At 55.7% G+C, this 25,558-nt stretch overlaps 1 protein-coding gene across 3 annotated transcripts in view; it reads left to right on the top strand.

Annotated features, from left to right (window-relative positions):
- Positions 1-2,846: 2,846 nt before the first annotated feature.
- Positions 2,847-25,558, top strand: part of LOC139239314 (RAS guanyl-releasing protein 2-like) — a 160,427-nt gene continuing 137,715 nt past the window's right edge. For all 3 annotated transcript variants that reach the window (XM_070867983.1, XM_070867984.1, XM_070867986.1), the window contains exon 1: positions 2,847-3,148. The gene's annotated coding sequence lies outside the window, so the exon portion shown is untranslated. The remainder of the gene's footprint in view (positions 3,149-25,558) is intronic.

Below are 25,558 nucleotides of genomic sequence, written 5' to 3' on the forward strand. Positions count from 1 at the left end.
AAAGTGGATGACCTCACCATTTCCCCCCCTCTGAACTGCATCTGCCACACCTTTGCCCACTTGCTGAATCCGTCAATGTCCCTTCACAACTTCCTGCTTCCCCCCTACACTGCTACACTGTGCCACCTGACTTAATGTCTGTTGGGGAAATAAAGCCATTATTCTATATATAAACCCTTCCCCCCACCCCCCTTCCCGAACCCCTCGATTAGATTCCAGCCAGTAACTCACTCCCGGGTATCTGTTATTCTATATATAAACCCCTCCTGAACCCCTCGATTAGATTCCAGCCTGTAACTCAATTCCGGGTATCTGTTATTCTATATATAAACCCCCTGAACCCCTCGATTAGATTCCAGCCTGTAACTCAATCCCGGGTATCTGTTATTCTATATATAAACCCCCCAAACCCCTCGATTAGATTCCAGCCTGTAACTCAATCCCAGGTATCTGTTATTCTATATATAAACCCCCCGAACCCCTCGATTAGATTCCAGCCTGTAACTCACTCCCGGGTATCTGTTATTCTATATATAAACCCCCCGAACCCCTCGATTAGATCCCAGCCTGTAACTCACTTCCATTACTATATGGGTTGTGCCCTGATCTCACAGTTCAGTCACATTATTTAAGAAAGGAGGGAGACAGAAAGCAGGAAACTATAGACCAGTTAGCCTACTGGTCATTGGGAAAATGCCGGAGTCCATTATTAAGGAAGCAGTAGCGGGACATTTAGAGAATCATAAACCAGTCAGGCAGAGTCAGCATGGTTTTATGAAAAGGAAATCATGTTTGACAAATCTGCTGCCGTTCTTTAAGGATGTAACCAGCAGGGTGGATAATGGGGAACCAGTGGATGTCATACATTTGGATTTCCAGAAACCAATCGATAAGGTGGCATACAAAAGGTTACTGCACAAATTAAGAGCTCATGGGGTTGGGAGTAATATATTAGCGTGGATAGAGGATTGGCTAACTAACAGAAAACAGAGTTGGGATAAATGGGTCATTTACAGGTTGACAAACTGTAACTAGTGGAGTGCCGCAGGAATCAGTGCTGGGGCCTCAACTATTTACAATGTATATCAATGACTTGGATGAAGGGGCCGAGTGTAATGTAGCCAAGTTTGCTGATGATACAAAGATGGGTGGGAAAGCAAGTTGTGAGGAGGATGCAAAGAATCTACAAAGGGATATAGACAGGCTCAGTGAGCGGGCAAACATTTGGCAGATGGAGTAAAATGTGAGAAAATGTGAGGTTATCCACTTTGGTAGGAAAAATAAAAAAGCAAATTATTATTTAAATGGAGAGAGATTACAAAATGCTGCAATATAGAGGGACCTGGGGGTCCTTGTGCATGAAACACAAAAAGTTAGCATACAGGTACAGCAGGTGATCAGGGAGTCAAGGGTTATGGGGAGCGGGCAGGGAAATGGAGTTGAGGCCAAGATCAATCAGCCATGATCGTATTGAATGGTGGAGCAGGCTCGAGGTGCCGAATGGCCGACTCCTGCTCCTATTTTTTATGTTCTTATTAATCTTGTGGTTCACTTGAACCCTCTTGGGTTGTGGGACTTCGTGCTGAAGCGCAGCCAGTGCCGTTAAGGAGTAATTTGCCCTCTGGACCGATCGCTGCCTGGGCCCCATTCCATCCCGTCAGTCACCTCCCCGATCAGCACTGCTTACCCCGGACAAGCCCCCACCTCCCCGCAAACCCGTCCAACCTCTCCGTCACATCCGCCCTGACACCAGGAGTCCTTCCCCTCACTGCCAGTACTGAGGGAGCGCTGCACTGTCAGAGGGACAGTACTGAGGGAGTGCCGCACTGTCAGAGGGGCAGTACTGAGGGAGCGCTGCATTGTCGGAGGGGCAGTACTGAGGGAGCACCGCACTGTCGGAGGGGCAGTACAGAGGGAACACCGCACTGTTGAGGGGCAGTACTGAGGGAGCGCCGCACTGTCGGAGGGGCAGTACTGAGGGAGCGCCGCACTGTCAGAGGGGCAGTACTGAGGGAGTGCTGCACTGTCGGAGGGGCAGTACTGAGGGAGCGCCGTACTGTCAGAGGGGCAGTACTGAGGGAGCGCCGCACTGTCGGAGGGGCAGTACTGAGGGAGTGCCGCACTGTCAGAGGGGCAGTACTGAGGGAGCTCTGCATTGTCGGAGGGGCAGTACTGAGGGAGCACCGCACTGTCGCATGGGGTAGTACTGAGGGAGTGCCACATTGTCAGAGGGGCAGTACTGAGGGAGTGCTGCACTGTCGGAGGGGCAGTACAGAGGGAACACCGCACTGTTGAGGGGCAGTACTGAGGGAGCGCCGCACTGTCGGAGGGGCAGTACTGAAGGAGCGCCACACTGTCCGAGGGGCAGTACTGAGGGAGCACCGCACTGTCGGAGGGGGAGTACTGAGGAAGCGCTGCACTGTTGGAGGGGCAGTGCCGAGGGAGTGCTGCACTGTTGGAGGTGGGACTCGAACCTGTAACCTTCTGACTCAGAGGCGAGTGAGAGAGAGATATCCACTGAGTCAAGGCTCACCTCAGAGATACGGTAACATTTTCTGATATACCTCACACCCCTCACTGTAACACTCTGATATACCCCACACCCTCTCTCTAATATCACCTCGGATCCCAGGAGAATAATGTCCTTCAAACGCCCTCCACCCTATTCTAGACCCAACGTGGGTTCCACAATATTTAACACTCTCAGTACAAATAATCTTGCTTCTCCGAGTGCCCTGGGGGGCAAGGGCGCGTAGGGACTGGGGAGCGATTGTGATCTGGGGTTGTTATTGCAACAATCGAGGAGAGAGACAGAACAAATCGAGGTCAAGTTGCAAGAAGGCGTTCCCCTTTTAAGACACGATGTCAGTCTCGCTGCAGAGGAGGGCGAGTGAGACGGATGCTGTGCAAAGAGAGAGCGCCCGTTATGAGAAGACTGTAGGAAATACTCTGTTGACAGCTGCCAAGACGGACAGAGAGAGAGATAGAAAGAAGGCGAGAGTTTGGGTACAGTCTCCACAAGCCCAGGAAACGTGAGTGGGCTGAAACTGACAAGCGTGTCGATTCCTCTCTGAGCTGGAAAAGTTTGGCTGAAGTTTGGCAAAAGTTTTAAAAGTTTCTCGCAGTCAAGGAGCTCCAACATTGAGGGGTAGGATTCATTCTGTGTTTCATTATTTCCCCCACCAATATAACTTGCGAGCGATTTGTGTCTGTTTTCTGAATTATGTCTTAATTATTTACCGTTGCTTTAAATACATACGAATATTATTCTCTGAGCCATTTGATACAAGATGCGTCAAGGGATTGGAAAATGTTCAATCGACATATTCCTTTAAATTAAACCGCGAGCTGTGGGACAAGGATTGCACAAGTTCAAACTGGTAAAAACAGGAGGCCACTTTAATCATGTTGATCAGGAAATTCACATTCATACCGAGAGAGACTGTTGGGGGTGAAACCCTTTGCGTTGGTTTTTAAAAACAGCCCGATCCACAGTGAAGGGGAGGGTCTGATCTCTCTCGTTGTTTGGGTGAATTAAGAGGGGCTGAATGGCCTCCCTTATCCATGGTGGGTTGTGAGGTTAAGGGGAAAACTCATCAACCTGGATAGAGGGGGGGAGAGGAAGAGAGAGAGAGGGGGAGAGTTAGAGGGCGGAAAGGATGTAGAGAGAGGGGCGGAGAAAGATACAGAGAGGGAGGGAGAGAGACCGAGAGAGGGACAGAGGTTGAGATAGAGAGAGAGAGGAAGTGAGAAGGGGAGAGATAGGGAAAGGTAGACAGGGGAGAGAGAGGGAGAGGTATGGAGAGAATGAATGAGGGAGAGTTAGAGAGGGGGAGAGAGTGTGAGGGAGAGTGAGAGTGAGAGATGTAGAAACAGGGGAGGGAGAGATGGAGAGGGAGAGGGAGAGATGGAGAGGGAGAGGGAGGGGAGAGGGTGAAAAAGAGATGGGGGAGGGAGAGAGGGGGGGAGAGATAGATAGAGGGAGACAGAGATGGAGAGGGAGAGAGAGGGAGAGATAGATAGAGGGTGACAGAGAGTGAGAGGGAGAGGGAGAGTTTAGCGGGTAGTTTTAGCGAGGTGTCGAGTATTGGGGTTGATGAAGTGAGTGCAGGAAGTGTTAATTGAAGACAGGAAAGTGGGAGCATGATGTGGTGAATAGTCATTTTACAGAGTGATCTCGGGGAAGGGGGAAATTCCTGTCCTCAAAGGGCGACGATTATTTGGAATAAGCTGCAAGTTGTGGAAGTGAGGGTGGATGGGATTGGGGGAGTGTGTAAAGGCAGTCGGATGGCGGGGTGGGTGATTGGGGTACCAGAGGGAGGCTCTCTGTTTGTTGCCCCATCCCATTCCAACCAGAAACGATATCCCACAGTACCCCATCCATAAAGACTTGCATTTCTATAGCGCCTTTCACAACCTCAGGATGGCCAAAGCGCTTCACAGCCAATGAAGTACCTTTGCAGTGTAGTCACTGTTGTGATGTGGGAAATGCAGCAGCCAATTTGCGCACATCAAGCTCCCACACACAGCAATGTGATAATGACCAGATCATCTGTTTTGGTGAGGTTGATTGAGGTTTAAATATTGGCCCCAGGACACCGGGGAGAACTCCCCTGCTCTTCTTCCAATAGTGCCCTGGGATCATTAAGACCCATCTGACAGGGCAGTCAGGGCCCTGGGTTCAACGCCTCATCCGAAAGACGGCACCTCCGACAGTGCAGTGCTCCCTCAGTACTGCCCCTCCAACAGTGCAGCATTCCCTCAGTATTGCCCCTCCGACAATGCGGGGCTCCCTCAGTACTGCCCCTCCGACAGTGCGGCTTTCCCTCAGTACTGCCCCTCCCACCGTGCGGGGCTCCCTCAGTACTGCCCCTCCAACAGTGCGGCGCTCCCTCAGTACTGCCCCTCCGACAGTGCGGCTTTCCCTCAGTACTGCCCCTCCCACCGTGCGGGGCTCGCTCAGTACTGCCCCTCCAACAGTGCGGCGCTCCCTCAGTACTGCCCCTCCGACAGTGCAGGGCTCCCTCAGTACTGCCCCTCCGACAGTGCGGCTTTCCCTCAGTACTGCCCCTCCCACCGTGCGGGGCTCCCTCAGTACTGCCCCTCCAACAGTGCGGCGCTCCCTCAGTACTGCCCCTCCGACAGTGCAGGGCTCCCTCAGTACTGCCCCTCCGACAGTGCGGCTTTCCCTCAGTACTGCCCCTCCCACCGTGCGGGGCTCCCTCAGTACTGCCCCTCCCACTATGCGGGGCTCCCTCAGTACTGCAATGGGAATCAGCCTGGATTATTGGGCTCGAGTCTCTGCAGTGGGATTTGAACCCACGACCTTCTGACTCCGATGTGAGAGACACCCACTGAGCCAAGCTGTGAGCTCTGCCACTGTGGGTGTGCGTGGCAGGGTGACGGTTTACCTGTGCCCCCGGGTGCCCGCGACTCCTCAGCACCCTCTCCCAGAGAGCAACATTCCTGAGGCAGCGGTGTCAATCCACGCAGTTTGCCCGGCCTGGCCCATGAGCGACAAAAGGGGGGCTGCCCCTTCACTCTTCCTGGTTGGCACAGCGGGCAGATTCATTGCCCGCCAGGATGAGAAACCTGGGTAGATCCCCTGAGTTCCACCCCCAATCGGGGCTGTGATTTCGGGCCACAGCAAGCGGAGGGGTCAGGGGGGCGGTGTGCGTGCCCGGGTCAGGAGTGGGGGCAAAAACCAGCCAGGGTTTCTCGCTCCGCATCGCTAGCCATCGCCCAACCTCCCCACGCACCGGAGACTGTCCATCTTGGATCAAGGCAGGATTGATGGTCACGATGGGCCGAATGTCCTCCTGTGTCAGAATATTTCTGTGGTTCCTTACCTAAGGAAGGATATACTTGCCTTGGACACGGTGCAAGGAAGGGTCACCAGATCGATTCCTGTGATGGGAGGGCAGTCCTATGAGAGATTGCGTAGAATGGGCCGATACTCTCTGGAGTTTAGAAGATGAGAGGTGATCTCATTGAAAAGTGTAAGATTCTGAGGGGGCTTGACAGGGTAGATGCAGGGAGGGTGTTTCCCCCCGGGCTGGGGACTCTAGAACCAGGGGTCACACAGTCTCAGGATAAGGGGTCGGCCATTTAGGACTGAGATGAGGAGGAATTTCTTCACTCAGAGGCTGGTGAATCTTTGGAATTCTCTGCCCCAGAGGGCTGTGGAGGTTCAATCATTGAGTATATTCAAGGTTGGGATCGATAGATTTTTGGATTCTCGGGGAATCAAGGGATTAGGCGGGAAAGTGGAGTTGAGGTTGAAGTTCAGCTGTGATCTGATTGAATAGCAGAGCTGGCTCGAAGCGTCATGTGGCCAACTCCTGCTCCTATTTCTTATCTTCTTGTGGGCGCCCTGAAACCGAACAGACTGTGTACAGACTGGGGTTAAAGGAATGTCTGCTCGGGGGGCAGGTGTTGGGGGAGGGGGCGATGTGCCGATGGGTCATCAGGCGCCTGGGCACCATCATCATAGGCAGTCCCTCGGAATCGAGGAAGACTTGCTTCCACTCTTAACATGAGTCCTTAGATGGCTGAACAGCCCAATCCGGGAACCACAGTCCCTGTCACAGGTGGGACAGACAGTGGTCGAGGGAAGGGGTGGGTGGGACTGGTTTGCCGCACGCTCCTTCCGCTGCCTGCGCTTGGTTTCTGCATGCTCTCGGCGACGAGACTCGAGGTGCTCAGCGCCCTCCCGGATGCACTTCCTCCACTTAGGGCGGTCTGGTCTTTGGGCCAGGGACTCCCAGGTGTCGGTGGGGATGTTGCACTTTATCAGGGAGGCTGTGAGGGTGTCCCTTGTAACGTTTCCTCTGCCCACCTTTGGCTCGTTTGCCGTGAAGGAGTTCCGAGTAGAGCGCTCGCTTTGGAAGTCTCGTGTCTGACATGCGGACAATGTGGCCCTGCCCAGCGGAGCTGGTTGAATGTGGTCAGTACTTCGATGCTGGGGATGTTGGCCTGGTCGAGGACGCTGATGTTGGTGCGTCTGTCCTCCCAGGGGATTTGCAGGATCTTGCGGAGACATCGTTGGTGGTATTTCTCCAGCGACTTGAGGTGTCTACTGTACATGGTCCATGTCTCTGAGCCATACAGGAGGGCGGGTATCACTACAGCCCTGTAGACCATGAACTTGGTGGCAGATTTGAGGGCCTGGTCTTCAAACACTCTTTTCCTCAGGCGGCCGAAGGCTGCACTGGCGCACTGGAAGCGGTGTTGGATCTCGTCGTCGATGCCTGCTCTTGTTGATAAGGGGCTCCCGAGGTACGGGAAATGGTCCCCGTTGTCCAGGGCCGCGCCGTGGATCTTGATGACTGGGGGGCAGTGCTGTGCGGTGAGGACAGGCTGGGGTAGGACTTTTATCTTGTGGATGTTTAGCGTAAGGCCCATGCTTTCGTACACCTCAGTGAATACCTCGACTACGTCCTGGAGTTCAGCCTCTGGATGCGCGCAGACGCAGGCGCCTGGGCAGCCTTATCCTCGCAATAGGTAGGGCCAAGCGAGGAGGAGGGGAGAGGACTAGTTCTGGGTGGGGGTTGGCGTGGGGGCGGGGGGGGCGGGGAGAAGCAGCAGGGGGAGGGAAGAGGGTAGGAGGGAAAGAAGAATGTCGAACAAGCACTGCTGGAAAGGGGCTCTGAGCCCGCACTCTGAACCCTCGCTCTGCTATTCCGCTGGGGGCAAGTGCTGATGGGACGGGCGACGGAATGAATTTAATGGTGTTCGAGTGGCAAGTACCCCACCCGCTACCTTTGTTCGGCACTAAACCCCTCGCTGCTGTGTCAGTGTGGTTATGCATCACGCTGCTTTCCTTCCCCTTTCTGCAAGTTGTTTTTTTTCACCCCCTCCTTCCCACAGACAGTGCGAGGGTCCGGCTCTGCCTTGTGTAACCTTCCCCTTTGCGGAGCAGTTTTATCGCTCTGTGGTCAGAGGCTGCGTTCGAAACAGCGCAGGGAACTAACCGGCCCGGGGGCAGGAGGGCGGGGGGGGGGGTGGGGGAGGTGGGCACGGGCGGACAGTGTTTATGGGCGCTCCGCAGGGTTTTATATCGCAGAGAGAGGTATCCCTGTGCCCCAGTACCCCGGTGCCCCAGTTTCAGAGTGCCCCAGTGCCCCAGTGTCAAAGTGTCCCAGTGCCCCAGTGCCCCAGTGTCAGAGTGCCCCAGTACCTCTGTGCCCCAGTGCTTCAGTGCCCCAGTGTCAGAGTGCCCCAGTGCCCCCGTACCCCACTGTCTGAGTACCCCAGTGTCAGAGTGCCCCAGTGCCCCAGTGTCAGAGTGCCCCAGTACCTCTGTGCCCCAGTGCTTCAGTGCCCCAGTGTCAGAGTGCCCCAGTGCCCCCGTACCCCACTGTCTGAGTACCCCAGTGTCAGAGTGCCCCAGTGCCCCAGTGTCAGAGTGCCCCTGTGCCCCAGTGCCCCATACCCCAATGCCTGAGTACCCCAGTGCCCAGTACCCCAGTACCCCAGTGTCTGAGTACCCCAGTGTCTGAGTACCCCAGTGCCCCAGTACCCTAGTGCCCCAGTGCCCCTGTCCCTTAGTACCCCAGTACCCCGGTACCCCAGTGCCCCAGTGCCCCTGTCCCTTAGTACCCCAGTATCCCGGTACCCCAGTGCCCCTGTCCCTTAGTACCCCAGTACCCCGGTACCCCTGTCCCTCAGTGCCCCTGTCCCTCAGTGCCCCTGTCCCTCAGTGCCCCGTCCCTCAATGCCCCAGTGTGCCAGTCATAGAATGACAGAAATTTACAGCACGGAAGGAGGCCATTTCGGCCCATCGAGTCCGCGCCGGCTGACCACGAGCTACCCAGCCTAATCCCACTTTCCCGCTCTCGGTCCGTAGCCTTGTAGGTTACAAGTGCACATCCAAGTACTTTTTAAATGTGGTGAGGGTTTCTGCCTCTACTACCCTTTCAGGCCGTGAGTTCCGCCCCAGACCCCAACCACCCTCTGGATGAAGACATTTCCCCTCAAATCTCCTCTAAACTTCCCCCCAATTACTTTAAATCTGTGCCCCCTGGTTATTGACCCCTCTGCCAAGGGAAACAGGTCCGTCCTATCCACTCTATCCAGGCCCCTCATCATTTTATACACCTCAATCAGGTCTCCCCTCAGCCTCCTCGGTTCCAAAGAAAACAACGCCAGCCTATCCAAGATGTCCTTCTGTCCCAATGTTCTGTGCCCCAGTGATTATCTGCCTCTCTGCCCAAGTCTCTCAGTCCCCTGCACCAGAGCCACAATCAAACCTCGATCACCAGTTAATCCACCTCTATAAATAATAATATTAAACATCTGACATTGGCCCGAACTTCTCTCGCCATAAATTCTGATGTCCACATTTAGAATGGGAATATCCTCGGTAAACATGTCACACTGTAATTAGACCCTCCCTCCACTGGAGGCGCTGCAGCACCACCAATGACGGGAGGGCAAAATTATAGTGTGACACGTTTACATAGGATATTCCCATTCTAAATGTGGATGTAGTGGATCTTATGATGGAATGCCAAAAGGCAGACGGAACGTGCGGCTTTAAAATGGCGGCTGAGTTATGCTAACATGCTGCGGTCAAATTAATTCCTCCTCCCGGCCCACGCTCTCTGACCCTACTTACCCTGAAGACACACTTGGTCGACTGGTAGCTTTAACCGCTGTGATGTATTTGAGCTATTTTTGAAGAGCAGCGGTTGTTCATTGCACTCCAAAGCACCTGCAATCCGTTCCCCCTCCCCCTCCGTGCCCCCACCCCCAAGCCCCCTGGGACCGACCTTTGACTCAGTGAAACGAACTCTGCCAGTATAAATATTGCGAGGAGGAACCGATAGTTGAGACTCCCCACATCGCAGCTGATGCCACGCTTACAGAAAACTTTGTGGTTTTCAGTCACTCGGCTGACAGAAATAAGAGAGGGGCGCGTCAGTGACCCCTCCCCCCAGGGTTCAGAGGTCAAAGAGGAGTTTGATCAGCAACCCCGGGTTTCAGGGGTCAGAGAGGAGTTCGATCAGTGACCCCGGGATTCAGGGGTCAAAGAGGAGTTCGATCAGTGCCCCCAGGGTTCAGGGGTCAGATGAGTTCGATCAGTGCCCCCGGGGTTCAGGGGTCAGAGAGGAATTCGATCAGCGACCTTGGGGTTCAGGGGTCAGAGAGGAGTTCGATCAGCGACTCTGGGGTTCAGGGGTCAGGGAGGAGTTCGATCAGTGACCCGGGGATTCAGGGGTCAAAAAGGAGTTTGATCAGTGTCCCCGGGGTTCAGGGTTCAGAGAGGAGTTCGATCAGCGATCTTGGGGTTCAGGGGTCAGAGAGGAGTTCCATCTGTGACTCCGGGGTTCAGGGGTCAGAGAGGAGTTCGATCAGCGACCTTGGGGTTCAGGGGTCAGAGAGGAGTTCGATCAGCGACTCCGGGGTTCAGGGGTCAGGGAGGAGTTCGATCAGTGACCCGGGGATTCAGGGGTCAAAGAGGAGTTCGATCAGTGCCCCCGGGGTTCAGGGGTCAGAGAGGAGTTTGATCTGTGACTCCGGGGTTCAGGGGTCAGAGAGGAGTTCGATCAGCGACTCCCGGGTTCAGGGGTCAGGGAGGAGTTCGATCAGTGACCCCAGGGTTCAGGGGTCAGAGAGGAGTTCGATCAGTGTCTCCGGGGTTCAGGGTCAGGGAGGAGTTCGATCAGCGACCCCGGGGTTCAGGGGTCAGGGAGGAGTTTGATCAGTGACCCCCAGGGTTCAGGGATCAGAGAGGAGTCCGATCAGCGACCCCGGAGTTCAGGGGTCAAAGAGGGGTACAATCAGCATATAATTAAAATATGCAAATCTATAAAAGTAAGCATACAGGTACAGCAGTATATGAAATAGGAGCAGGAGTCGGCCATTCGGCCCCTCGAGCCTGCTCCGCCATTCAATAAGATCATGGCTGATCTGATCATGGACTCAGCGCCATTCCCTGTCTGCTTCCCATAACCCTGGACTCCCTTATCGTTCAAAAATTCAAACAATTCCGAAGGCAAATGGCATGTTGGCCTTTATTGCAACAGGGTTGGAGTATAAGAGTCAGGATGTCGTGCTATAATTGTACAGGGCCTTGGTGAGACCACGCCTGGAGTACTGGCCATACTTTTGGTCTCCGTATCTAAGGAAGGATATACTTGCCTTGGAGACGATGCAACAAAGGTTCACTAGACCCATACAAAAGCAAAATACTGCGGAGGCTGGAATCTGAAATAAAAACAGAAACTGCTGGAAATCTCGACGGGTCAGGCAGCATCTGTGGCGATAGAAACAGAGTTAACGTTTTGGGTCGATGACCCTTCGTCAGAACTGGAAAAAGTCAGCGATGTATCAGGTTTTAAGCAAGTGTAGAGGCAGCGAACGGCGGAGGGGAGGAAAGAACAAAAGGGAAGGTCGGTGATAGGGTGGAAGGCAGGAGAGATTAGAGAGACAAAAGGTGATGATGGTGCAGGGCAAGTGGAGGTGGCAATGGGACAAGTCAAGGAACAAAAGATGGGTCTAAATAGGGAGTGAATGCAGAATCATCCCCAGTTGCCATGGGAGACAGTAAAAACAGGAAAAAAGAGAAAAAAATGGGGGCAGAGGTTATGGTCTGAAATTGTTGAACTCGATGTTGACACCAGAAGGCTGTGAAGGGCCTAAACGAAAGATGAGGTGCTGTTCCTCGAGCTTGCGTTGAGCTTCATTGGAACAGTGTCGGAGGCCGAGGACGGAGAGGTCAGAGTGGGAGTGGAGAGGGGAATAAAAGTGACAGGTGACCGGAAGCTCAGGGTCACACTCGCGGACTGAACAGAGGTGTCCTGCAAAGCGGTCACCCAATCAACGCTTGGTCTCCCCAATGCTCATGCGCGTTTGTAGGCAGTCTCTGGCAATAACCTGTTGACGCCTGGTTTAGCTCAACGACCAATCCCAAACTAATTCCACTGCCCCGCTCTCTCCCCATAGCCCTGTATCAATCCCTGACAAATCTCACTGTCCCACTCTCTCCCTATAGTCCTGTATCAATCCCAAACTAATCCCACTGCCCCGCTCTCACCCACAGCCCTGTATCAATCCCAAACTAATCCCACTGCCCCGCTCTCTTCCCATCGCCCTGTATCAATCCCAAACTAATCCCATTGCCCTGCTCTCTCCCCGTAGCCTTGTATCAATCCAAAACTAATCCCACTGCCCCACTCTCTCCCCATAGCCATGTATCAATCCCAGACGAATCCCACTGCCCCGCTCTCTCCCCATAGCCCTGTATCAATCCCAGACGAATCCCACTGCCCCGCTCTCTCCCCATAGCCCTGTATCAATCCCAGACGAATCCCACTGCCCCGCTCTCACCCCATAGCCCTGTATCAATCCCAGACTAACCCCACTGCCCCGCTCTCTCCCCATAGCCCTGTATCGATCCCAGACTAATCCCACTGTCCCACTCTCTCCCCGTAGCCCTGTATCAATCCCAGACTAACCCCACTGCCCCGCTCACCCCCCATTACACTGATCCAATATTTATGATGTTCCCGCCCAACAAGCACAGGACAGGCAGAGAGCACTACTTTCCTGTGCAGGCAAAGAGATCGAAGGAAAGTCTTGCATTTATATAGCGCCTGTCAGTACCTCAGGACATCCCAAAGGGCTTTACAGCCAATGAAGTACTTTGTGATGTGTAGTCACTGTTGTAATGTTGGAAAGGCGGCAGCCAGTTTGTGCTCAGCAAGCTCCCACACACAGCAATGTGATAATGACCAGATAACCAGATTTTTAGTGATATTGATTGAGTGATTAAATATTGGCCACAGGATACCAGCGAGACTCCCCTGCTCTTATTCCGTTAGTGCCTGCTTGATTAATTATGTCCATCCGAGAGGGACAGTGCGGCACTCCTTCAGTACTGCCCCTCCGATAGTGCGGCACTCCTTCAGTACTGCCACTCCGACAGTGCGGCGCTCCCTCAGTACTGCCCCTCCGACAGTGCGGTGCTCCCTCAGTACTGCCCCTCCGACAGTGCAGCGCTCCTTCAGTACTGCCCCTCTGACAGTGCAGTGCTCCTTCAGTACTGCCCCTCCGATAGTGCAGTGCTCCCTCAGTACTGCCCCTCCGACAGTGCGGCGCTCCCTCAGTACTGCCACTGCGACAGTGCAGCGCTCCCTCAGTACTGTCCCTCCGACAGTGCGGTGCTCCCTCAGTACTGTCCCTCCGACAGTGCGGCGCTCCCTCAGTATTGCCACTCCGACAGTGAGGCGCTCCCTCAGTACTGTCCCTCCGACAATGCGGCGCTCCCTCAGTACTGTCCCTCCGACAGTGCGGCGCTCCCTCAGTACTGCCCCTCCGACAGTGCGGCGCTCCCTCAGTACTGCCCCTCCGACAGTGCGGCGCTCCCTCAGTTCTGCCCCTCCGACAGTGCGGTGCTCCCTCAGTACTGCCCCTCCGACAGTGCGGCGCTCCCTCAGTACTGCCCCTCCGACAGTGCGGCGCTCCCTCAGTACTGCCCCTCCGACAGTGCGGCGCTCCCTCAGTACTGCCCCTCCGACAGTGCGGCGCTCCCTCAGTACTGCCCCTCCGACAGTGCGGCGCCCCCTCAGTACTGCCCCTCCGACACTGGGAGTGTCGGCATGGACTGTGGTGCTCAAGGTTCTCCCTTCCCCACCCCCCCCACCTTCCCCCCACAACTGCCTTCCCTCCCTCGCCCAAGAGATACTGAGGCTAATGGCAGTTGAAGCCTAGACTGTGATCAGCTAATTTCGCAAAGGTTGAGGCTTGGGCCTAGCTGATGGTTTTGCCTATGTACCAGACTGGGCGTTGCCTTAGCTCACTAGACCACAACGGTTGTGTACCAACAAAACCTCAATCGGTTTCCTGCTCACCTCCAACCGCCCCATCCACCGCTCCGCCCCCCCCATCCCCTCCACACCCCGAACACCGGGCTCTGACTCTGAGAGTGTGACAGGCCACGAAACTTAGGCAAGGCTGTCGCTTAGGCAATGACTTCCTCCACCACACGCTTCCTGCTCCCCTTCCTCCCCCACCCCTCCTCGGCAACCTGTTGTTCAGCCCGGCTTGTAACAAGAGGAGCAGACCGTGGAAATACCCGCCCCACCCTGCCGTACCTTAAAGCCCAGGGAACCGTGCTGGGGGCTCAACCATTGAATGAAACAGGCCGGGGCCTGGGAGGGGCAAGGTCGAGGCAAGCCCCGCACTCTTGCATGCTCGCTAACCATCCCCGGATAAATGGGGCGATTGTTTGAGTGCGTGCGAGTGCGTGGGAGAGCGGGTGTGAGGGGGAGCGAGGGAGAGCGGGCGTGTGAAAGAGAGCGGGTGTGCGGGAGAGCGAGTGTGCGGGAGAGCGGGTGTGAGAGAGTGCAAGTGTGCGGGAGAGCGGGTGGGTGGGAGAGTGAGGGGGAGCGGGCACAAGGGAGAACGAGGGAGAGCAGTAGTGAGGGAGAGCGGGCACGAGGGAGAGCGGGATGGAGTCCGTGTGCCTAAATGCCCAGCCCACTGCCCATGGCCCAGCCCACGGCCCACAACGGAAGCCCCCCATGGGCCCAGGCCCACAGCCCATGGCCCACAATGGAAGCTCCCCGAGGGCCCAGGCCCACGGCCCAGCCCATGGCCCACGATTAGAGCCCAGGCCCAGCTGCTGAGCAGAGCGGGCTGTAGCTGCGCTGTGCCCCGCGGACACTCACGGTCGGATGGGACGGAGCCCCGCAGAGCTGCGATATCGGCAGCCGCTTGTTATGTGACTGAGTGACAGCGGCCCAGACCACAGGATGTGACAGGGCACTTTGTTTCTGATAAAGCCCCAATGCAAAGCAACGGCTGACAGCTCCCTCCGCACACCACTCGGGAAATGGCTCCCACACTTCTCCTGTTGTGCCTCGGGCTGGTGTCAGCAAACTAGCCCGCCTCCACAGGACCCTAAGCAAACCCTGGCACAACTGCTACTCTCCCGCAGGCATTTAGTTGGACACCTCCGCGGCCAAGCTGCCGGATTCAGGGCTCACTCAGATTGTATCAGGCCGTGTCCAGCGACCAAGAACAATTAGTGGCTCAACACATTACATTGATTTTCACAATTGTTATAATGCGGGCTGTCGAGTGTGGGGAACGCCAGGCTGTTCAATTTGACACATCCAAGCCCTCCAAGTTTGGGTTAGATACAGAGTAAAGCTCCCTCTACACTGTCCCATCAAACACTCCCAGGGCAGGTACAGCACGGGGTTAGATACAGAGTAAAGCTCCCTCTACACTGTCCCATTAGATACTCCCAGGGCAGTTACAGCACGGGGTTAGATACAGAGTAAAGCTCCCTCTACACTGTCCCATCAAACACTCCCAGGGCAGGTACAGCACGGGGTTAGATACAGAGTAAAGCTCCCTCTACACTGTCCCATCAAACACTCCCAGGGCAGGTACAGGGGGTTAGATACAGAGTAAAGCTCCCTCTACACTGTCCCATCACACACTCCCAGGGCAGGTACAGGGGGTTAGATACAGAGTAAAGCTCCCTCTACACTGTCCCATCACACACTCCCAGGGCAGGTACAGCACGGGGTTAGATACAGAGTAAAGCTCCCTCTACACTGTCCCATCAAACACTCACAGGGCAGGTGCAGCACGGGGTTAGTTACAGAGTAAAGCTCCCTCTACACTGTCCCATCAAACGCTCCCAGGGCAGGTACAGCACGGGGTTAGTTACAGAGTAAAGCTCCCTCTACACTGTTCCATCAAACAATCCCAGGGCAGGTACAGGGGGTTAGAAACAGAGTAAAGCTCCCTCTACACTGTCCCATCAAACACTCCCAGGGCAGGTACAGCACGGGTTAGATACAGAGTAAAGCTCACTCTACACTGGCCCATCAAACACTCCCAGGGCAGGTACAGGGGGTTAGATACAGAGTAAAGCTCCCTCTACACTGTCCCATCACACACTCCCAGGGCAGGTACAGCACGGGGTTAGATACAGAGTAAAGCTCCCTCTACACTGTCCCATCAAACACTCCCAGGGCAGGTACAGGGGGTTAGATACAGAGTAAAGCTCCCTCTACACTGTCCCATCAAACACTCCCAGGGCAGGTACAGGGGGTTAGATATAGAGTAAAGCTCCCTCTACACTGTCCCATCAAACACTCCCAGGGCAGCTACAGCATGGGGTTAGATACAGAGTAAAGCTCCCTCTACACTGTCCCATCAAACGCTCCCAGGGCAGGTACAGCACGGGGTTAGTTACAGAGTAAAGCTCCCTCTACACTGTTCCATCAAACACTCCCAGGGCAGGTACAGGGGGTTAGATACAGAGTAAAGCTCCCTCTACACTGTCCCATCACACACTCCCAGGGCAGGTACAGCACGGGGTTAGATACAGAGTAAAGCTCCCTCTACACTGTCCCATCAAACACTCCCAGGGCAGGTACAGGGGGTTAGATACAGAGTAAAGCTCCCTCTACACTGTCCCATCAAACACTCCCAGGGCAGGTACAGGGGGTTAGATATAGAGTAAAGCTCCCTCTGCACTGTCCCATCAAACACTCCCAGGGCAGCTACAGCATGGGGTTAGATACAGAGTAAAGCTCCCTCTACACTGCCCCATCAAACACTCCCAGGGCAGGTACAGGGGATTAGATATAGAGTAAAGCTCCCTCTACACTGGTATCTCCCTCACTCTTCGCACTGGGGTTTGTCGAGGGAAAGTGGGTGAAGATAGGGTGTGCTATGAGTGGAATGCGAAAGGGCGGTATTTGAACTTTGAACTCCCTGGGGACTGATGTTTACGTCGGAGGCAGGGGTAGGGGCCATGGGCCCAGGGGAGGGAGAGGCAATGACGTCACCCAGTGCAGCTGTACTGTGTGGGTGTGGGTATATCTAACGGGAGCACAATACCACTGTCTCGTGAACAAGATAATGGCCTGTTATTATTCACTATTGTGATGATCATTATTGTTTATTTTGCCTCGTTGAGAGAATCACAGAAATTTACAGCACGGAAGGAGGCCATTTCGGCCCATCGTGTCCGCGCCGGCCGACCAAGAGCTACCCAGCCTAATCCCACTTTCCCGCTCTCGGTCCGTAGCCCTGTAGGTTACAAGCGCACATCCAAGTACTTTTTAAATGTGGTGAGGGTTTCTGCCTCTACCACCCTTTCAGGCCGTGAGTTCCGCCCCAGACCCCCACCACCCTCTGGGTGAAGACATTTCCCCTCAACTCCCCTCTAAACCCCCCCCCCCCAATTGAGGGGGCTCGACAAGGTGAATGCAGAGAGGATATTTCCCCTTATAGGGGAAACTAAAACTAGGGGACATCGTCTTCGAATAAGGGGCCGCCCATTTAAAACTGAGATGAGGAGGAATTTCTTCTCTCAAAGAGGGTTGTAAATCTGTGGAATTCTCTGCCTCAGAGAGCTGTGGAGGCTGGGTCATTGAATATATTTAAGGCGGAGATAGACAGATTTCTGAGTGATAAGGGAGTAAAGGGAGCGGGCGGGGAAGTGGAGCTGAGTCCATGATCAGATCAGCCATGATCTTATTAAATGGCGGAGCAGGCTCGAGGGGCCGAATGGCCGACTCCTGCTCCTATTTCTTATGTTCTTTTCTTAATTGCTTTAAATCGATTCCCCTCTCTGCTAAGGGAAATAGGTCCTTCCTATCCACTCTACCCAGGGCCCTCATCATTTTATACACCTTAATCAGATCTCCCCTCAGCCTCCTCTGTTCCAAAGGAAACAGACCCAGCATCTCCAATCTTTCCTCACAGCTAAAATTCTCCAGTCCTGGCAACATGCTCGTAAATCTCCTCTGCACCCTCTCTGCTGTGATCACATCTTTCGTGTGACCAGAACTGCACACACTTGTTCAGAGAGTTTGCTGATTGCTGTTCTGCGCAAGCCATGGAATCCAATGACGTTCTGTCAGACATTCTCACTGACTCACCCCATAAAAATCTAAATGGATGCAGACTCGGTTTGAAGCCACTTCGTATCTTTCTAACCCAGGCACTGTTCTTCTCGGCCAGTCTCCCCCAGTCCTCGAACAGGTGTGTGAAAGATGTGCATTTCTATAGCGCCTATTCTGGCCTCAGGACGTCCCAAAGCGCTTTACAGCCAATGAAGTACCATTTTCGAAGTGTAGTCGCTGTTGTAATGTGGGAAACACGGCAGCCCATTTGCGCACAGCAAGCTCCCACAGACAGCAATGTGATAATGACCCAGATCGTCTGTTTTAGTGATGTTGGTTGAGGGATAAATATTGGCCCCAGGACACCGGGGAGAACTCCCCCTGCCCTTCTTCCAATAGTGCCCTGGGATCTTTTACATCCACCCGAGAAGGCAGACGTGGCCTCGGTTTAACGTCTCATCTAAAAGACGGCACCTCCGAAAGTGCGGTGCTCCCTCAGTACTGCCCCTCCGACAGTGCTGCCCCTCCGACAGTGCGGCGCTCCCTCAGCACTGCCCCTCCGACAGGGCGGCGCTCCCTCAGTACTGCCCCTCCGACAGTGCGGCGCTCCCTCAGTGCTGCCCCTCCGGCAGTGCGGTGCTCCCTCAGTACTGCCCCTCCGGCAGTGCGGTGCTCCCTCAGTACTGCCCCTCCGACAGTGTGGTGCTCCCTCAGTACTGCCCCTCTGACAGTGCGGCGCTCCCTCAGTACTGCCCCTCCGACAGTGCAGCGCTCCCTCAGTACTGCCCCTCTGACAGTGCGGCGCTCCCTCAGCACTGCCCCTGCGACAGTGCAGCACTCCCTCAGTACTGCCTCTCCGACAGTGCGGCGCTCCCTTAGTACTGCCCCTGCGACAGTGCCGGCCTGGATTATGGGGCTCGGGTCTCTGGCATGGGGCTCACCTCAGTTACAGTGCTGGGACCCCGCAGTCTGCATTACAACAGCGACTAAAAGATATTTAATTGGCTGTAAGGTGCTTTGTGACACCCTGTGGCACTGATACAGGAAAGTCTTTCTTTCTTTCCTTCGCTCTTTCATTCTTTCCCCCACTGGACTGTGGATGCATCCCCGCAGTGATTCCACTTTGCTTGGCGTGAGCCCTCCCATCGTCGAATAGCTTGCTGCTGTCGCAGAGAGGAGATTGGATGGTGTTATTTTCCATCCTGATTCGGAAGGAAAGTTGTGGAGTAAGAGCAGTGACGTGACGTGATTTTGTTGCTCGGCCTTAGAGCGCCAGATGCCAAGAGCGAGGAGCACGCTTGTTCGCTTGCGGCCTACACTTCCGGGCCTTGCTCAGCCTGGAGGTTTCAGCCGGCTCCTTTTTACGTGAGAGAGCTCGCCCGCCTGCTGATCCTGAGAGCGATGGTTGTGATAAGAAGCGAGGGGGTTTGACATTCAGCTCTTAACCCACGGCCCACACCTGGTTTCCGCTCGTAACCAGGAAGTGGTTTCCACGGCAACCTGAGGGCTCGGCGTTCGCTCGGCTTGAGGTTGTCTAGCATCGGGCGGGGGAGGGAGGGGTGGTCCTACAGTCACTAGGGACCTCTACCCCTCCCCTCTACACTGTCACTCAGTTCCTCTACCCCCCTCACTCATTGCCTGTACAGAAGAACGTAGGAAATCAGAGCAGGGATCAGCCACATGGCCCCTCGAGCCTGCTCCGCCATTCAATGAGATCGTGGCTGACCTTCGACCTCAACTCCACTTTCCCGCCCGATCCCCACATCCCTTGATTCCCCGAGACTCCAAAAGTCAATCCCAGCCTTGAATACACTCAACGACTGAGCCTCCACAGCCCTCTGGGGCAGAGAGTTCCAAAGATTCACCACCCTCTGAGTGAAGAAATTCCTCCTCATCTCAGTCCCTCCATGGCCCTCGCCCCCTCCCTATCTCTGTAATCTCCTCCAGCTCCACAACCCCCCCGAGATGTCTGCGCTCCTCTAATTCTGCCCTCCTGAGCATCCCTGATTATAATCGCTCCACCATCGGTGGCCGTGCCTTCTGTTGCCTGGGCCCCAAGCTCTGGAACTCCCTCCCTAAACCTCTCCAAATCTCTACCTCTCTTTCCCCCTTTAACACGCTCCTTAAAACCTCCCTCTCTGACCCAGCTTTTGGTCACCTGCGCTAATTTCTCCTTATGTGGCTCAGTGTCAAATTTATTTGTTTTGTCTTATAATGCACCTGTGAAGCACCTTGGGACGTTTCACTACGTTAAAGGCGCTATATAAATAAAAGTTGTTGTTGTTGTTGTTGCAAATGGCCGACCCCTTATTCTGAGACTGTGACCCCTGGTTCCAGACTCCCCAACCCTCCCTGCATCTACCCTGTCAAGCCCGTAGGCCAAACATTATCCCCTTCAACGCCGCACTGTCGGAGGTGCTGTCTTTCGGATGAGACGTTAAATCGAGGCCCCGTCTGCTCTCTCTCGAGTGGACGTAAAAGACCCCACGGGCCACTGTTGAAGAAAAACCTGGGCCCAATATTTCGCTGCCTCGGAGAGCTGTGGAAGCCGGGACATTGAATAAATTCAAGACAGAGATAGACGGTTTCTTAACCGATAATGGAAAAAGGGGTTATGGGGAGCGGGCGGGGAAGTGGAGCTGAGTCCATGATCGGATCAGCCATGATCGTATTAAATGGCGGAGCAGGCTCGAGGGGCCGTATGGCCAACTCCTGCTCCTATTTCTTATGTTCTTAGTTAAGCCCTCAACCAACATCACTTTAAAAAAAAAACCCGGATTGTCTGGTCAATTATCACGGTAGCATCAGAGAAATTTACAGCACGGAAGGAGGCCATTTCGGCCCATTGTGTCCGCGCCGGCCGACCAAGAGCTACCCGGCCTAATCCCACTTTCCCGCTCTCGGTCCGTAGCCCTGTCGGTTACAAGCGCACATCCAAGTACTTTTTAAATGTGGTGAGGGTTTCTGCCTCTACCACCCTTTCAGGCCGTGAGTTCTGCCCCAGACCCCCACCACCCTCTGGGTGAAGACATTTCCCCTCAAATCCCCTCTAAACCTCCCCCCCAATTACTTTAAATCTGTGCCCCCCTGGTTGTTGACCCCTCTGCCAAGGGAAACAGGTCCGTCCTATCCACTCTATCCAGGCCCCTCATCATTTTATACACCTCAATCAGGTCTCCCCTCAGCCTCCTCTGTTCCAAGGAAAACATGGCTGCCTGAGGGAGCTTGCTGTGTGCAAATCGCCTGCCGCGTTACCTGCATTGCAACAGAGACTGTGCTTCGAAGGGTACTTTGCTGGTTGTGTAAAAGGTTTTGGGGACATTGTGAGCTGGTTTACAGCTGCTGTGGGAGTGCCAATCACCCCCCGCCCCCCCCGCCCTTGCTTGGGAGCAGCCCCATTTGCGATTGGTGGGGGGGGGAATGCAGGGCCTAGCTTGACGTTATAAGCCTGAGCTATGTTGCACACGGTAACCGTGGGAGTGGCCCCCCCCGCCCCACACCCCCACCCCCAAACCCACACACATTTTATTGACAGTACTGACTGCATGCCCCGAATGTGTTTATCACTGGCCCGAATTAGCCTGATTTCTGCTTCTGCCGTACTCTGTGAGGTCATCTGCCAGTTATTGAACTGTAATTTGACTTGAAGCCAGCTCACATTTAATGATCTGTTGCAGTGCAGTTGTCAGTCTCTCCTTGCGAGCGCCACAGAGAGAGAGAGAGAGGGAGCGAGAGAGAGAGAGAGAGAGAGAGGTGCTGAGTGCGGAACGAAGCCGCTTGCCAGAGCTCTGAGTTTCTCCCTCGCTCGGTCTGCCTCTCTGTCTCTCTCGCTTGAGAGGCCGCCTTCGTCGGGCAGTCTCCGCGACAGACGCGAGCCGTCCCCTCGGGGCTGGGTGGCGGCCCTCGCGGCAGTGGGCAGCCTGCCGCTGTGCCCGTCGCTACCCGTCGCGACCGGGGGAGGCCCAAGGGGCCAGAGGTCGGAGAGCAGGCGCATCGGCTCTGCCCTGCAACAACACACCCCCCACCCCATCGCCCACCGCCCCCATCGCCCACCCGCCCCCCCCTCAAAGATCGGTCGACGAGGTCAGGTAAATCGGCGACGACGTCTGTGTTTGGGTGTTAAGCGGCCTGGAGGGGTGGGGGGAGTACGAGGGGCCGGGGTGGGGGGGGGGGGGGGGGAAGGAGCGACGAAGGAGGGGGAGGGATGAAAAATTTAGGGGAGCTAAATTAGGCAGGGGGGAGTCGCGCGTCACCTCATTAAAGGGGAGGGCCCAGGCTGCAAACTCTGCTCTTGTAAAACGGCCCTCCCTTGACCACCAGGGAGAGGGGTTGCCGTGCCAATATACCCAGGCGCTCGAGCGGAGTGCAGGTCTGACCGATCGGGGGGCATGAATACCGGCCCCCCCCCCCCCCCACCTCCCCACCCCCGGTCTAAACGCCAACGGGTATCAGAGGAAATCGGAGGGGGTTTCTTTTTCTGGGTGACCCTAACAGGAGGAGCAACTGATCCCAATTTCTCGGCCTTCAGAGACGGTGCAATGGGCCCCGGTTTCAACATAGTGGGGAGGGGGCTGCAGGGAGGGAGGACCGGAGTTTTGGCGGTCGGCGGGGGGGGGGGGGTGGGTGATAAGAGAGAGGGGAGTCAAGGGGGGAGTGGGCGGAGGAGTGGAGTTGAGCCAAAGATACACAGTTCAGCCAGCATCTTATTGAATGGCGCAGCAGGCTCGAGGGGCCAAATGGCCGACTCCTGCTCCTCTTTCTTATGTAAGAGTGGAACGGTCGCTGGGAGATGCTTTCAAAATCGTGGAGGGGTTTTGACGGAGTAGACGGGGAGAAGCTGTTCCCCAGGGGGCAGGAGGGTGGGTAACCAGAGGGACACAGATTGACGATAATCGGCGATGGAACCAGAGGGGGAGAGGGGGAGAATGTTTTTAACGCCGCGAGTTGCTGTGATCGGGAACGCGCTGCCTGAAAGGGCGGTGGGAGCAGATTCAATCGTGACTTTCACACGGGGAATTGGATCAATATTTGAAGAGGAAGCGTTTGCCGGGCTGTGGGGAAAGAGCAGGGGGGGGGGGGGAGTGGGACTGATTGGATCGCTCTGTCACAGAGCCGGCACAGGCTCGATGGGCCCAATGGCCTCCTCCTGTGCTGTGCGATTCTCTGCCGCTGATCAGAAGCTGTTTGGAGATGTGTGTGAAGTGGCTTTTGGGCCTGAGCATTAACTCTTGTGTGTCCTGGGTGTGTGCCTGGTTCCTGCTTCAGTCTCTGGCTCACTGCTCTGCCCACTGAGCCCCCTGTCTCCCTTGCTCGCTCGCTCGCACCCTGCCTGTGATCTTTTAAAAATTCGTTCCCGGGAGGTGGGCGTCGCTGGCAAGGCCCGGCGTTTAGCGCCCGTCCCTAATCGCCCCTTGAGAAGGTGGTGGTGAGCCGCCTTCTTGAACCGCTGCAGTCCGTGTGGTGGAGGTGCTCCCACAGTGCTGTTAGGGAGGGAGTTCCAGGATTGTGACCCAGCGACGATGGAGGAACGGCCGATATATTCCCAAGTCGGGATGGTGTGTGTGTGTGACTGGGAGGGGAACGTGCAGGTGGTGGTGTTCCCATGCGCCTGCTGCCCTTGTCCTTCTAGGCGGTAGAGGTCGCGGGTTTGGGAGGTGCTGCCGAAGGAGCCTTGGCGAGTTGCTGCAGTGCGTCTTGTAGACGGTGCACACTGCAGCCAGGGGGCGCCGGTGGTGGAGGGATTGAGTGTTGAAGGTGGTGGGTAGCATAGCCCATCGAGCGGGGCTGCTTTGTCCCAGATGGTGTCGAGCTTCTCGAGTGTTGTTGGAGCTGCAACTCATCCAGGCAAGTGGAGAGTGTTCCATCACCCTCCTGACTTGTGGCTTGTAGACGGTGGAAAGGGAGGGGGAGGGCGGGGTGAGGGGGAGGTGGGGGGGGGAGGATGGGGAGGGGGTAGGTCTGAGGATGTTGAGGGGGGCACCTCGGGTGGGAGAGGGGGAGCGAGGGTGGGACTGCGGGGGGGGGGGGGGGGGGTGCGGAGGAAGGAGGGGATTCCCGGGCCCGAGCCTTGTCCCAGCAGCCTCACTGCCAGCGCGGGCTTGCAGTTAAATGGGACACGGTTCCCCGGTGGCCCGCTTGTGATCGCAGCAGACGCTGCCAGCCAGCCTGCCCCTGCTCAGCCGGAGCCTCTCCGAGCTCACAGCTCCCTGCAGCCAGGGCCTGCCGACCGCTCAACGGCAAGGCCACGCCTGACGCGGGCCTTCCGTGCCCCCCCCCCCCCCTTGCTGCCTGCCGGCCGCAACACACTGAGGCCCTCGTCGCCAACGTCCTGCCCTCGTGAGTTGATCTTCCCACTTCTGCAAAGGCACGGCCTCCTCTCCCCACCCCTCCCCCTCCCTTCCTGCTCCATTCTGATCCTGTCTGTCCTCAGAGGGGTGGGCCCAGTTTGTGGCCCTTGCGGCCTAGGCCCCTGAGGCGTTGTCTGTGTGTGTGTGTGTGTGAGTGAGTCAGTGTCGGACGCACTGCCTCATCCCCGTGGTGACAATAAATCACTGCTCCAGCCCTCCCTGGGAAATCAAAGAGCTTGCAGTTATTCAGCGCCCGATCACGCCTCTCGAAAATATTGTTGTTATGTCGGACACGTGGCAGCCATTTTCAGGAAAGGACCTGGCTTTCATTTTGTAACAAGAATGTGGCAGCCATTTTTATGGCGGGACATGGCAGCCATTTTTAAGGTGGAATGTTACCCGTGACACCACCCTGCTATTTTTTGGGTAGGGCCACAGGGTCTTACATGCCCTGAACAGGCACGCAGGCCCTTGGTTTAAGGTTTTGTCCGAAAGAAGGCCCCTCCGACAGTGCAGCGCTCCCTCAGTACTGCCCCTCCGACAGTGCGGTGCTCCCTCAGTACCGCCCCTCCGACAGTGCGGTGCTCCCTCAGTACTGCCCCTCCGACAGTGCGGCACTCCTTCAGCACTGCCCCTCCGACAGTGCGGCACTCCCTCAGCACTGCCCCTCCGACAGTGCGGCACTCCCTCAGCACTGCCCCTCCGACAGTGCGGCATTCCCTCAGTACCGCCCCTCCGACAGTGCGGCGCTCCCTCAGTACCGCCTCTCCGACAGTGCAGCGCTCCCTCAGTACTGCCCCTCCGACAGTGCGGCGTTCCCTCAGTACTGCCCCTCCGACAGTGCGGCGCTCCCTCAGTACTGCCCCTCCGACAGTGCGGCACTCCCTCAGTACTGCCCCTCCGACAGTGCGGCGTTCCCTCAGTACTGCCCCTCCGACAGTGCGGCGCTCCCTCGGTACTGCCCCTCCGACAGTGCGGCACTCCCTCAGTACTGCCCCTCCGACAGTGCGGCGTTCCCTCAGTACTAACACTGGGAGTGTCTGCCTCGACTATGGGGTTTAAGTGCCTGGAGTGGGACTCGAACCCACAGCCTTCTGACTCAGATGCTACCCACTGAGCCACAGCTGTCATAAATGTATTTTAATGTTGTAGTGTACAGGGTACATTTAACAGGATAATGCCAGTGATGTGGGCGAAGTTATTGAGACTGTTTGCCCTGCAGCACAGGAGGCTAAGAGGCGATTCAATCGAGTTTATTTTAAAGCGTTTTGACTGGGTGAACAGGAAAAGGCTGTTTCCTCTGGTTAGAGGGTCAATGACAAAGATCATCAA

Source organism: Pristiophorus japonicus, chromosome 27, assembly GCF_044704955.1.
Source record: "Pristiophorus japonicus isolate sPriJap1 chromosome 27, sPriJap1.hap1, whole genome shotgun sequence".
NCBI lineage: Eukaryota > Metazoa > Chordata > Chondrichthyes > Pristiophoridae > Pristiophorus > Pristiophorus japonicus.